At 43.0% G+C, this 13,527-nt stretch overlaps 1 protein-coding gene across 6 annotated transcripts in view; it reads right to left on the bottom strand.

Moving 5' to 3' along the window:
- Positions 1-2,212, bottom strand: part of PLEKHM3 (pleckstrin homology domain containing M3) — a 189,802-nt gene extending 187,590 nt beyond the window's left edge. For 3 of the 6 annotated variants that reach the window (XM_036850935.1, XM_036850940.1, XM_036850941.1), the window contains exon 1: positions 2,043-2,212. The gene's annotated coding sequence lies outside the window, so the exon portion shown is untranslated. Of the gene's footprint in view, positions 1-1,974 lie in introns of all 6 variants that reach the window. The other 3 variants (XM_036850936.1, XM_036850938.1, XM_036850939.1) reach the window with 3 other exon arrangements.
- Between the last annotated feature and the right edge of the window lie 11,315 nt (positions 2,213-13,527).

The raw sequence follows: 13,527 nt of genomic DNA on the forward strand, positions 1-13,527 counted from the left end.
GCCATAGGGTATTAGATGTTGTTTCTTATCATTTGTTTGTGCTCTTTATGATGTCTTAATTTCATGACTTTACCAAATAAGTGAATCTTACTGATGACTGCCAGAAGTTGCATTTTCACAATGGCAAAGACAACTAAGGATGGGGCTGCTGCGTGCTAATAAAGATTCTGAACACACTCGGTCCTCCGTACCCTTGGGTTCCACATCCGCAAATTTAACCAACCACAGACTGAAAATATTTGGGGGAAAAAAACTCCAGAAAGCTCCAAAAAGCAAAACTTGAATTTTGCTGGGCACTGGGCAACTATTTACATATCATTTACATTGAATTTACAATTCTTTACATAGAATTTACATTATATGAGGTATTATAAGTAATCTAGAGATGATTTAAATTATACCAGAGGATGTGCGTAGCAGAGGTTATATGCAAGCACTACGCCATTTTATAAGGGACTTGAGCATTCTTGAATTTTGGTATCTGTGGGGGGTCTTGGAACAAATTCCCCTTGTATACCAAGGGATGATAGTATATGACTTTGCTAACATTGGTATTTTAAAAAGATTTAATTGTGGGGAAAAGTACAATATATAAAATTTACTATCTTAACTATTTTTAAGTGTACAGTTCCGAACTATTAAGTACATTCACATTGTTGTGCGACTAATCTCTAGAACGCTTCATCTTGCAAAATGGAAACTCTATACCCATTTAACAACTCTCCATTTCGCCCGTCCCCCAGCTCCTGGCAACCACCATTTTACTTTCAACGTTGGTATATCTTTATTTTATGTATTTATTAACAAACATGTATATCGCAATCACTACATGCGCTGTTCTAAGAACTTTAAAAATATTAACTCATTTAATCGTCATAACAACCCTATGAAATCAGTACTGCTATTATTTCCATACTACAGATTAAGAAATATAGCAAATAAACTGCCCAAGGTTACACAATAGGAAGTGACCAAGCAGGAATTCAAACCCAGAATGGCGTTATAGTTCTTGCTATGAACCATTACATTGTGAAAATACTCACTGAAAGACAAACTCATCAGGCATTAATATTATTTCCTTGATGTGCATGACTTTAAAACACTTTTCTATGAGCAACTTAATCTAATATTCTTCTAGTAACTAAAAGTTAGACTATGTGACCAAGGTGACACATGCCTACTGACCTTTTAGCCCAATTTTGGTTAAGGCATTTGTTTTTGAAGTTAATGAAACAAAAATTGCCTTATATCTTAAGGTGCGCCAATTATAATTTACGTGTGGTATTTTATAATAAAGTATCTTATGAATGAATACGAATCACAATTCACTATGACTACTGAAATTATAATATTAAAGGAAAAAATCCCAGGTATTTCTCTTTTCCAAGAAGAAAAAAACTTCCAAATGAGTCTACAACAGCATAGCTCAATCTCAGTTTAACCTAGTAAATTCAAATCTGTCCTGCTTTGCAAGCTATAACTCTAGACCAGTCTCAATTTGTCATTCATTTGTATATCTCAGTAGTAACATTTTATTTGAGGAGTGGGTCTGAAATGTCCTTATCTCGATCTTTTAGCTTAGTAATCCTTTCATGGAAGACCAAATCATGCTTGCCATCAGTCACATAGTGTCATTTACTGTATATTAAAAATGAACAAGGTCAACAGAAGGAACAATCGTTGTAGTCTGAAAGCCCCAGTTAGATGGGAGTTAAAAGCTCTGCTGAGGCTTGGTTTCTAGGACCCAGGAGGGGCGGCGGGGTACTAAAAACAACACACAGAACAGGATCAGCTATTTCAACTGTTTTCTACTTATATACCTGATTCATAAAAATAAACAGACAACGCATCATACAGTCTCCCCTCACCTATTATCCACTGCACTGTTGTGCAGTTTCCAGGATGAAATAGAAACCAAAGCATGGAAGAAACAGCAAAATCACCGCTACCCCAGGGAGCTTCTCGGATACTCACAATGCTGTCATCCCCACACCCTTCCCGCAGTGGCCAGTCGGGCAGCACAGAAGCAGGCAGATGCTCACCTGGCCGCCGGCTACTTCTCCCCCTTCACCTGCGGGGCCGGCAGCCTTCTTCTGGCTGGGGTTCGGCTTTGGCAGCCAGCTCTCCTCACGGTCACGGCCCGTTCGGCCACCGACCATCCCGGCCCGGCTCTCTGTTTACAAGCGCTTCTTGCGGTCCCACACTTAAATGCTTCCTCCCAGCAGCCCGGGAAGCGAGACTCGGACACACAAGGTTCCAGGCCGCAAGGACTCGTCTTTCCTGCCTTAGGGACCCAGCGCCACTCAGGGCCTGACCGCACCCTCCTGGCCTCCTTATCTCTTTGTTTTCTTACGCACAGTTTTCATCACACACTTTTTGAAAACAATGGTATGTGCCGCAGAGTCTCCTCACTGCTCCTCCCAACGCACAGATGGATGTTTGCAATTGGAAAATTTCACTTGAAACATGCCAGGGACCAGACTTGTTATTTAGGAGCTCCCTTGGCTAAGAGAATTAGAGAGAGAAGTTCTTTCTGAAAATAGAACTATTAGAACCTAGAGATTGCTTCACATTTCAGGTTTGGAGCTGCGACGAAAATCAATTTTCACTCCCCTTTCATGTTGTAGCCAGCAGGTTGAAAGAGGATGGTTTTGAGAGGAGGTCTTAACCCACATTCGGATTCCCAGCAAAACAGAACGTGTGTGTGTGTGTACGTGCACTGGTGGGCAACCTGAGTGCTCCTTTGTGAGACACTCCAACCCACCCCACAGTGACTTTGGCCACGTTGCAAGAGTATAGGGTGGTCTTGATCTCGGAGAGACAGCAGTGAATGGTCCTGAAGAGAGATCCTAGTTCCCTGCCCAGGAATTGAACCTGGGTAGCCTGGATGAAAACCAGGAATCCTAGCCAATGGGGGGGGGGGGGGGCTGCGTGCAACTTTTTGCTAAGATGGATCCCACCGCAGAAACCTGTGGGTGTATGTCCACACTTATTATGGGGTGGCGCCCCCTCCCTTTTTGACCCTCAAGGAGCCTTTCTGCACATGCGCAGACAGGGAAGTTTTCCTTGACCTCAGGAGTGGTCGTCTTATCTCTTTACTTTAGCAGAGCTCAGCTTCTGCCACTAGCTTTGGCCTTGGAGTGAGAATAAAGCTTCAATTTTACTCCACTTGACAAACACCAGCTGTCCAGCCCAAGGGCCCATCTATCTCCTACCTCAGTCTGGCTGGAAGACCTTCCTTGAAGTCTCCTGCTTTATTCTCCATCATAGCACACTTAGCCATTTTCTCAATTTATAATTACACATTTTAAAAATTTACCTGTTTTATTGGCTTCTCCACTCCCACTCCAGCCTCACCTATAAACTCCCTGAGGGCAGAAACTAGTTTGGTTTCACTCACCACCACATAATAGGCACAAAGCATAGTGTGTAATGTATATATGTTTGAATGAATGAATGAAGAAATGGACACACACAAAAAAATTGTCAAAGGAGGCCAGAGAAACAGCATGATAAGATTCGAAAATCTAATTCCTGCACTCCCTTAAAGATTAATAAGAGAATCTTTAACCATTGAATTTTTTAAAATATCTCTTTTGGTTGATGTTTAGAGTTTAAATGTTTGTTTGAAAACTTATACTGCAATTCGAGATACATCTCTTGTTCCTTAAACATGCAGTGTTCTCTTTTGCCTCAGGACTTTTGACACTGGGTTTCCTCTGATGAGAGCTGTCACCCCTGCCCCATCCCTTTAGCCTGGCCAACTTCTTGCTTTTTAAGACGCAAGTGGCATCACACCTCTCCTGGAAATCTCTGACAGAGAAACCTGATCCTTTAAACATACCCAGAGGAACTCACATGTTCCTCTATAAATGCACTCATCACACTGTACCAAATTCATCTATATACTCATTAGTCTTCCCAGGCCACTGAGTCTCAAACTTCAGCATGTAACAGAATCTTCTAGAATAGTGCTTCTCAAACTTTAATGTGTGGGGATCCTGTTAAAATGCAGATCATGATTCAAGAGGTCTATGGTGGGGCCTTTGCACCTCTAGTGAACTCCCAGGTGATGCCACATTTTGAGTGTCAAGGCTCTTGAATGCTTGTTAAAAATGCAAATTCTTGGGTCAGGCACCCAGTCTTGGGGGTGGGGCAGCCCGGGAGTGGGGGGGAAATTGCCAATTATAGGTGAAATTGACGTCAGGTTGGCTCATGGGTTACCAGGGAAACCAGCAGAGGGGCACGCCCCTCGCCACCCCTCGGATCGGAACAATCACCAGCTGGGGCCTGGGGCAAGTGCACGGGAAGGTCAGTCATGTGAGCAGGGTGTAGGTGCAGCAGGCACTGGTCGAGCAGAGGGGATACAGAGAGCAAGAGGACAGCCATCTTGAGTGGCCCAACCAGACACCCGTAGATTCTCATTCTGGAAGTCTACAAAAAGTCCTGAATTCTGTTATTTTAGCAAGTGCCTCAAAGTGCTCTTTATTGGACTATTCTTTGAGGAAAACTATACCAGTCTATGAAGTTGGAGGGCAGGGCCAATGCTTTGTGATTTTTTTCCCACCATGCATTAAGCACAGGGTCTGGCACATCAAATGCCTTAAAAAGCCACATTTACAGAATGACTAGATTTACTCATTATCACTAAGATATCACTAAGATATCACATAGATCCTCAGTGCGATCCCAGAAAAGAGATGAAAAGTCAAAGGCTGAGAACGATCTCAGCTGGGCAGTTGCTGGCTCTCAGGCCTCCATTTGGTCAGCAGGGGTCATTTTGCTCCTCTGAATTTAAATATTTAAATTCACGTCTGTATTCAAAAGCCCCAGCTGCTTTTTTTTTTTTTAATAGACTTTATTTTGTAGAGAATGAGCAGAGAAGTACAGAGTTCCCAGATACCTGCTGCCCCCAAACACGCACAACCTCTCCCACTATCAACATCTTGCACTACGGTGATACATTTGTTACAGCTGATGACCCTACCTTGACACGTCATTATTACCCCACATCCATAGGGCCACCTATGTATACCTTCTAGACCTTGCAGTTATACTGCCAATTAAATTCCTGTTTGCTCAAGGTGGTTTGTGTTGGTCTCTGTCATTTACAACTGAAAGCATCCTAACACTCCACCATTCCAGACTTATCTCCAGAATACTTCTTTTCTCCCACTCTATACTCCAGACTTACATTTTTTTTTACCACTCCTGGATACTCTTCCATTCATTCCCATTATCCTGCTTTAGGATCCCCCATTATAGCCCCTCTGCATCCCCTGAAGGGCAGGGAGCTTGCCTTATTCATCTTTATATTCTCCACACCACTTATGGTACCTAGTAAATGATCTTAATAAATGTGCATTAAAACAAAGTGAAATACCAAATGACATATAAGGAGATTTTATTATTGTATCTCTTCATTAAAATTTTTTCCTCTTAGCTTTCCTTTATAAAATAATGGTCAAGTCCAGATTCAATAAAGCAATACTGTCTTCCAAGAAATAAAACAAAAGTTGCATCAAAAAATATTTTAAACTTAATCAGAAAATGTTGGTGCTATTTATAGCCTAGAATTTGTAAGCCAAGTATACCTCACCCCATGTGCACAGATATGCCCAGGTAAAGATGATTGGGATATTCACTGAGAGCAATATAATAATATTTGTTTGTCTCGTTAGGTAAATTAAAAGCATTTGAGATGTAGAATACTAAAGTCATAAATGGAACAGCTTAAAAGTACAACTGAGCTTGCTATTCAGCTGGGAGTCACCGGCAAGGATATCCCATTGCTGAAATATTGAAACAGTTGCATACAAGCTGGTAACTAGCTTCTGTCCCTAAGCTTCCTAAGTGTCCCAAGTCTCTTTCCAAGGAATTCCCTCCCCACCCATCCTAAGATTCAACACCCAAAGGATTGATACCTGACCCTTCTCTTGCATGAGAGGCAGGATTCTTTCTGATTAGCCAATGATCAGGCCATATATGTTTTTGAGTCTTTTGCTATCACTTCTACAAGTAGGCAAACAGAAAAAAATAGTGAAAAGTCTTCAACGAAGCAAAATATTCAATGATACCCCACTCTACTACCACATACTATGTCTTTTTTAACCAGAAAGATCAAGAATAAGTGATAGGGCTTCCCTGGTGGCGCAGTGGTTGAGAGTCTGCCTGCCAATGCAGGGGACACGGGTTCGAGCCCTGGTCTGGGAAGATCCCACATGCCGCGGAGCAACTGGGCCCGTGAGCCACAATTACTGAGCCTGCGCGTCTGGAGCCTGTGCTCCGCAACAAGAGAGGTCCGCACACCGCGATGAAGTGTGGCCCCCGCTTGCCACAACTAGAGAAAGCCCTCGCACAGAAACGAAGACTCAACACAGCCATAAATAAATAAATAAATAAATAAAAAAAAAAAAAAAAAAAGAATAAGTGATAGAATCTTACAGAAAAACGTCCTTAATTGGGCAATTTGAATGTGCTTCATTCAACAAGCACATATTACAGGAATTCATTGTTCTCCGGGTAGGCGGTTCATGGGCTCATGGTGGCTTGTATGATGGTTAGTACCAACCAGAGGCCTCCATTAAGAGCTTACCTGTTGATGGAATGGTCCAGAAAGTTAAAACCTTGTAAAAGGAAAACTTTTTCAATCTTGACATGGGACAAAACCTTTTTGTATGATATATTCTAAACTTCCTTCTGGGAAAACCTAGCATTCCTGATAAAGTGCCTAAGCAATCTGCAAAGTTAGGTAAACTTTAACAGCATTAAGAGCTGCAGGAGTTGCTGCCCTTCAACAGCTGACCTGAAAGCTATCTAAGAAGCTTTCTCCCTGGCTATAGTCCTCATTTTGCCCCAAATAAAACTTAACTCACCAAAAAAAAAAAAAAAAAGAGTTGCAGGTTGAGTTCCCAGGAATCAAACTCAGAGAGAGTTCAGCATGCAGGGAGTGCCCGTGGGATCAGCACGTGTATATGGGAGAGGTGAGAGCCAAACTGGGCAGAGGGAAAGGTAGAGTTGTAAGGCCCAACAGCAGCCTTGCCACCCCCATGAAGACCTCTGAGACAGAGCAGCCTGTCAGAGGCTTTAGAATAGTCCTGAATCGGGCCAAGAACAAGTGGTGTGCTGGCATATTGGCTCTGAAAAAACAAAAGCCCTGATTTGTTACTGTCTGCCAATTTCCACAGTGTAAACACCACACGATGCCTAATTTCAAGTTCTGGATGTCGTGTCACTGAACATGGGGTTGGAGATGTGCACAGTCAGGTCTCAAGAGCCAGCAGGAGCTGGCTCCAGCACACCACTGACCAAGACGGCCAGGCCTTTCCATGTCCACATCCATCAGTCAGTGGATGTGGGCTACTCTGAGAGGGAGCACGGTCTTGGGCAAGGTGACCCCCTGCAGTTGATACAGTCCTTGGAGGGTTTGACCACTGAAGGCAATCTACTGACACCACTTCCAGCAGCTGGGGCAATGAGTCCTTTTTTGATAGGGGATCTGGGCAGCCCATCACAGAGTCCACCATACTTGTTCTGGGAAACAAGTCACCTGCCTACTCAACTAACTGTCAGTCAAGAGAAAAGTCATCTTTCACCTCTAGATGGAAAGATGTCCAGCGGTCCAAAACAGTAAATACCCAACAAGTGATAAAGGCAAAAGAAATTCCAGAAGTTCAGAAGATTAGAGGGAGGATGGAGCCACTCAGACAGACCTCTACAAAAAACCAAGGGCTTGAGCCTACCTTGAAGGATAAGTAGAAAAATTATTTTACTTCTCTGTGCCTCAGTTTCCCCATAGGTAAAATGGGGATGGTGACAATAATAATAATGTAATAATAGTAATAATATTATCTACCTCAAAGTGTTTTGAATAAGTTAATTCACAGTGAAAGTTTGTATTAGTGTTTGGCAATATAAGGCCCCCAATAAGTGAGCTGTTATTTCATGGAGCTAAATGTGAAGATATTACATTGCAGAGTAGTGGAAAAAAAAAAAATTACAAACACATACATATACATACATGCAAAGTTCATTTCACCAGAACCGGGGAGCTGAGCAGGTATACCCTGATATTTACAAGAGCCAGGGCAAGAAAACAAATGGATGCCTTCAGTTTCCCAGCCCAGACCCTGTCCTGCACCACAAAGCCCCAAATATGTGCATGTAGACACCTCGGCTGCCATGCCTAACTTTATTTACAGATTTTCCAGCCACAGTCACTCCTCAGGCTTTTGAGAACACCCTGGCAGCTGGATCAGCCCCCAGGAAGCCCTGGGGAAAAAGCCTGTGCAGCTCTAGAGATAGACTCTTGGCTTTGGTACAGGGAATTCTGATGCCCCAGGAACCTGGTCTAGAAGGAGGAGGCTCCAGGTAGTCACCTTCTTGGCCAGAAAGAGATGTAGCCAGAGGAGGACCTAAAGCACAGAGCCCAGGTCAGCAGCCCAGTTGCCCAGATTTAAGGGTAGTACTTTGTAGTTCTACTGGGGATCAACCCTTATAATGCAATATTCCATCTTTAGTACTTATGCGGTTATGATAAAGTAATCATGTCGTAAAAGAGGCTTTGCTACACTAGAAAAGACACTGGATTTGGGATCAGGACCTCTGAATTATGACCTAGCCACAAAGTCTAGGATGATGGATTATGTTTATTATACTCGTTATAACTCACAGCACCAAACACCGTGATAGTCCATAGTAAGATCTAATGAAAATTTTATATTTGTAATGTTGAAGACTATTGAGTTCCAGAATTCAATCTGGTTTTAAGAGTAATTTTTTTTAAAGGAATTCCTTTATTTATTTTATTTATTTATTTATTTTTATTTATTTATTTTTGGCTGTGTTGGGTCTTCGTTTCTGTGCGAGGGCTTTCTCTAGTTGCGGCAAGCGGGGGCCACTCTTCATTGCGGTGCGCGGGCCTCTCACTATCGCGGCCTCTCTTGTTGCGGAGCACAGGCTCCAGACGCGCATGCTCAGTAGCTGTGGCTCACGGGCCTAGTTGCTCCGCGGCATGTGGGATCTTCCCAGACCAGGGCTCGAACCCGTGTCCCCTGCATTGGCAGGCAGACTCTCAACCACTGCGCCACCAGGGAAGCCCGCTTTTTATTTTATTGTTTATTTTATGGTTTTTTGGCCGCACCGAGCAGCATGTGGGATCTTAGTTCCCCGACCAGGGATTGAACCCGTGCCGCCTGCAGTGGAAGTGCGGAGTCTTAACCACTGGACAGCCAGGGGAGTCCAACTTCTGCCTTTTTAGGCACTTCCCCAAGTCACCCAACCAATGTAGAAATCCTATCATAGTTCTTTCTAACCCTCTTACGGAGACAGTCCATGCTTCCCCATGGTGTATGTTCTCTCCGTCACTGTAACCAGTAACAAACCCCTTTGTTTCACAACAGGTGTGTCTGGTGGATTTTGGCTAAAGGACATGGACCTGAATAAATGGGATTATGTGTCTAATGTGTTTGGCACATACTTGGCACAAATGAGCACTGAATAAACGTTTGATATTAGTAATAGTGAGACATTATTAAGGATGACTTCAGCCCATTTGTCTCTCTCAAAGATGTTCAGTCCTCTCAAAGATGCCTGAAAAATGTCTCCACCACAAAGCCATTTTGTGGTAAAAATGTAGATTTGGAAGGAACTTTAGAAATCATCTAGTGTTTTTCAAACTCCAGGGTGCATTAAGAATCACCTGTGCTTATTAAAAATGCTAATTGCCAGGCTCTACCCTATTCTGAGACTCTGCATCATTAGATCTGGAAAAGACTCTAGGAATCTGCATTTTTATTTTTTTAATTTATGTTTTATTTATTTATTTATTTATGGCTGTGTTGGGTCTTCGTTTCTGTGCGAGGGCTTTTCTCTAGTTGTGGCAAGCGGGGGCCACTCTTCATCGCGGTGCACGGGCCTCTCACTATCGCGGCCTCTCTTGTTGCGGAGCACAGGCTCCAGACTCGCAGGCTCAGTAGTTGTGGCTCACGGGCCTAGTTGCTCCGCGGCATGTGGGATCTTCCCAGACCAGGGCTCAAACCCGTGTCCCCTGCATTGGCAGGCAGATTCTCAACCACTGCACCACCAGGGAAGCCCCAAGAGTAATTTTTAAGGTTGTTTTTTGTTTGTTTGATAAATTTATTTATTTATTTATGTTTGGCTGCATTGGGTCTTCGTTGCTGCGCCCAGGGTTTCTTTAGTTATGTCGAGTGGGGGCTACTCTTCCTTGTGGTGCGTGGGTTTCTCATTGCGGTGGCTTCTCTTGTTGTGGAGCACAGGATCTAGAGCGCAGGCTCACTAGTTGTGGCGCACGGGCTTAGTTGCTCCACGGCATGTGGGATCTTCCTGGATCAGGGCTCAAACCCATGTCCCCTGCATTGGCAGGCGGATTCTTAACCACTGCACCACTAGGGAAGCCCAAGCTTGTTTTTTTAAAAAAACTCTAACCCAAGGTTCAAGCCTATGACTAAGAGCTGGATCCCTTTTCCTTTCTTGTCTGTTCTAAAAGTTCTCTCTTTCCCCACACACCCAAATGAACTTTCACACTATTCAGTCCTTTTCATCAGAATGGGAATCACTGATACAAAAGAGCCCCAAGGCCCAAAACACTTTCTTCAGTTCCTGCAGGAGGAGTCCTTATTTCACACATTTTAATGAATTATAATGCAAATGAAGCCATTACCCAACAGGTAGATTGTTAACGGTGCAGGTACAAGAAACCAACACCTCTCAGATAGATATCAGTTTGTAAATTCATGCTTTTGAAACTAAATAACATCAGAAATTAAATTATTCAGAAGGAACCCTATACATAAGCTGTTCGCAGTCACTAAAATAAAAGGCAGATGTTAAAATGAATGAGAATGGAATGGAACATCCTCTTACTTTTTCCAAGCAGAATATTTCCTGGCCTATGGTGTCTTTCTAGAACCCAGAATCAGAAAATAGCTTTTATCCTGTTGGCTGCAGTGTAATTGTTCTTTCCAGAAGTTGTCAAACAGGGTGTGTGTGTGTGTTGGGGATGCTTTGTGAGACTCGCTGAGCTGCGCATAACTCACTCCCATGTATTTGTGTAACTGCAGTCATCCCACTTTGTTATGCTGGCCTGTTTTCACACTCTGTTCAAAACCTTGAATTAGACCATTCTGGAACCCCTGAAAAAGTCCTGTAGGCAAAGAGCAGGTTCCAGCCAGAGCTGACTCACTTCTGTGTATCTGAATGTTGTTTTACACATTTTTATTACAAAGTTGCTCATGACTGAACTTCTTCACACTTTCATGTTGGAGCCTTTGACCCTTCCCAAATAAATTAACCTTGCCCTTTTTCCACATGCTCTGCCCAGGACATAATTTGTTTTTAAATATAACTACATAGTTGTGAAATAAAATTCATATTTTATGGCAAGATAAGAAAAATTTAAACAAAAAAAATTCTTCTCTGCCTTTTGGCCTCCCCTCTCCCCCACTGTGCATTGTGTTTCGGCATCAGGCATCGACCAAACCTCCCCCATGGGCAGGAATACCTGCTCAACCATAAGAAGCAACATTCTCCCAGCATAAACAAGACAACTCCTTAAAGAGAACATTCCTTCCTGAGCTTGTAAGTGGTCACATGACCCCCCACAATGATGCTTAAATCTAGATTATGTGAACTGTCAATAATACGTCTTTTGATGTACAGCCCTCTGTCTCAAAAAGCTTACTGTGCCTTTACTTCTAACGGGTGGAACAGTTCTCGGAGATTTCTGAGATGCTCTTCTTGGGTTATAATCCTCAAATTTGGCTTGAATAAAAATTTCCATTTCTTTCTTAGATCGACTGATTAATTTTTTGTCAACATCGTTAGAAAAAAGAGTTGCAAGCATCAGGAGAGAGGGCCACAGGGGAAAATATTCCAATGATCTCAATGTTCCCTCCTATTAGTTTTGTCCTCTACTCTTTTTCTTCCACATTTATGAAGCTTTTCAGCTTTGAACAGTAGACATGTATTGGGGTGACTATATTCTTTGCATGATTGTGGTTCAGGACTTGAAGTTTTTAGAGGGCAGAGATAAGTTGAAAAATCACATCCTACAGAAAAGTGCTTAGTAAATAAGAATGAGAGGCATCTTCTGCAACCATTTGAGGGGGCCCCTTGCCATTTTCAGGAACAGATTTTTCATCCAGTAGATGACCCAGTATACACAGTGATACCTTTGATTCCTGGGAGGGATAGGTTTATAAAGGAAGGGAGGAAAAGAGGAAGAAAGCAACATTTAAACCTGATTCTACCGTAAGCTGAGCTCCTCAACACACACACACACACTCACACATACACACTCACTCACTCATTGGCACACAGACACACACAGAGTTTGCTATTCTTCAGCTAATGGGATTGGCACCGCTTAAAGCAGATTGCTAGGTCATTGTCTGCGACCACCGCAAGAGAAACATTATTTAAAGGCCATTCAGACCCTAAAAGAAGCGGCTGAGCAGAGTAATTATCGGAGACTCTCCATTAACTAGGGCATCTTTGCTCTTTGTCTGAGTTGGTTTAATAAGGCCCGCTAATGGAGCTGTGCGGGAGGGGGCCTGCTAATGGTTCTAGAAAAGCCCCTTCTTGGCCCCTTTATTTCTGGGGACTGTCTTTAGAGATGCTGACAGTAAAGCCATACTGCAAAATGACCTTCACAAAAACTTGGTGTGGACCCCTCCTGCTCAGGACTCCGGTTTTCAAAATGAGGAAACATCTTTGTCTTTTTCTTTTTTATTCCAAGGAGATTTTCCCTCTCTTCCTCTTACTGGTTTGTGGCCGTTTGGGTTTTGGGGAACTTGTCATTGAAAACAGCAGCACTCAGTGAGAATAAAGCAGAATGACACCCCCAGCAATTCCCCCTTTAGCTTGCCGCTTCTACTCATCTTCCAGGGGTCTACTTCTCCAGAAAAATCGCTTGTCCCATTATTCCTTTTAAGTCTGTCATGCACTTACGTTTCAAACTTAGGATGGCCACCTGGATTCAAACTGCCGTATAATAATTAGCCAGCTTTATCAGCCTCCCAATTCATTCTCCCTACAGCAGCCAGAGCAACTCTTTCAAAACAGAAATCTAAACACCTCAGTGGCTTCCTATTACCCGTAAGAATTCTTGATATTATCTATGAGACTCAGCATGGTTTGGCCCTTTCTTCCTCCCTAGCAACATCTTGCATCATGCTTCTTTCAGCTATTTGATCCAGCCACTGGGGGACCTTTTCCTGTGATTATGTCCTGCTCATTCCTGCCACAGGTCCCTTGTACATCTTTCTGCCCAGTATACTTTTTGCCTCGTATTCTCCATTCATCCTTCAGCTCTCGGCTCAGTAGTCAGATCTTCAGGAAAGTCTTCCCTTACTACCCTTTCTAAGTCGACAACTTTTTTTTTTTAACGTTTATTAATTTATTTATTTTGGCTGCGCCGGGTCTTAGTTGCAGCACGTGGCATCTTCGTTGAGGCATGTGGGATCTTTTTAGTTGTGGCATGTGGGCTTCTTAGTTGCAACATGTGAA

Source organism: Balaenoptera musculus, chromosome 4 (genome assembly GCF_009873245.2).
Source record: "Balaenoptera musculus isolate JJ_BM4_2016_0621 chromosome 4, mBalMus1.pri.v3, whole genome shotgun sequence".
Classification (NCBI taxonomy): domain Eukaryota; kingdom Metazoa; phylum Chordata; class Mammalia; order Artiodactyla; family Balaenopteridae; genus Balaenoptera; species Balaenoptera musculus.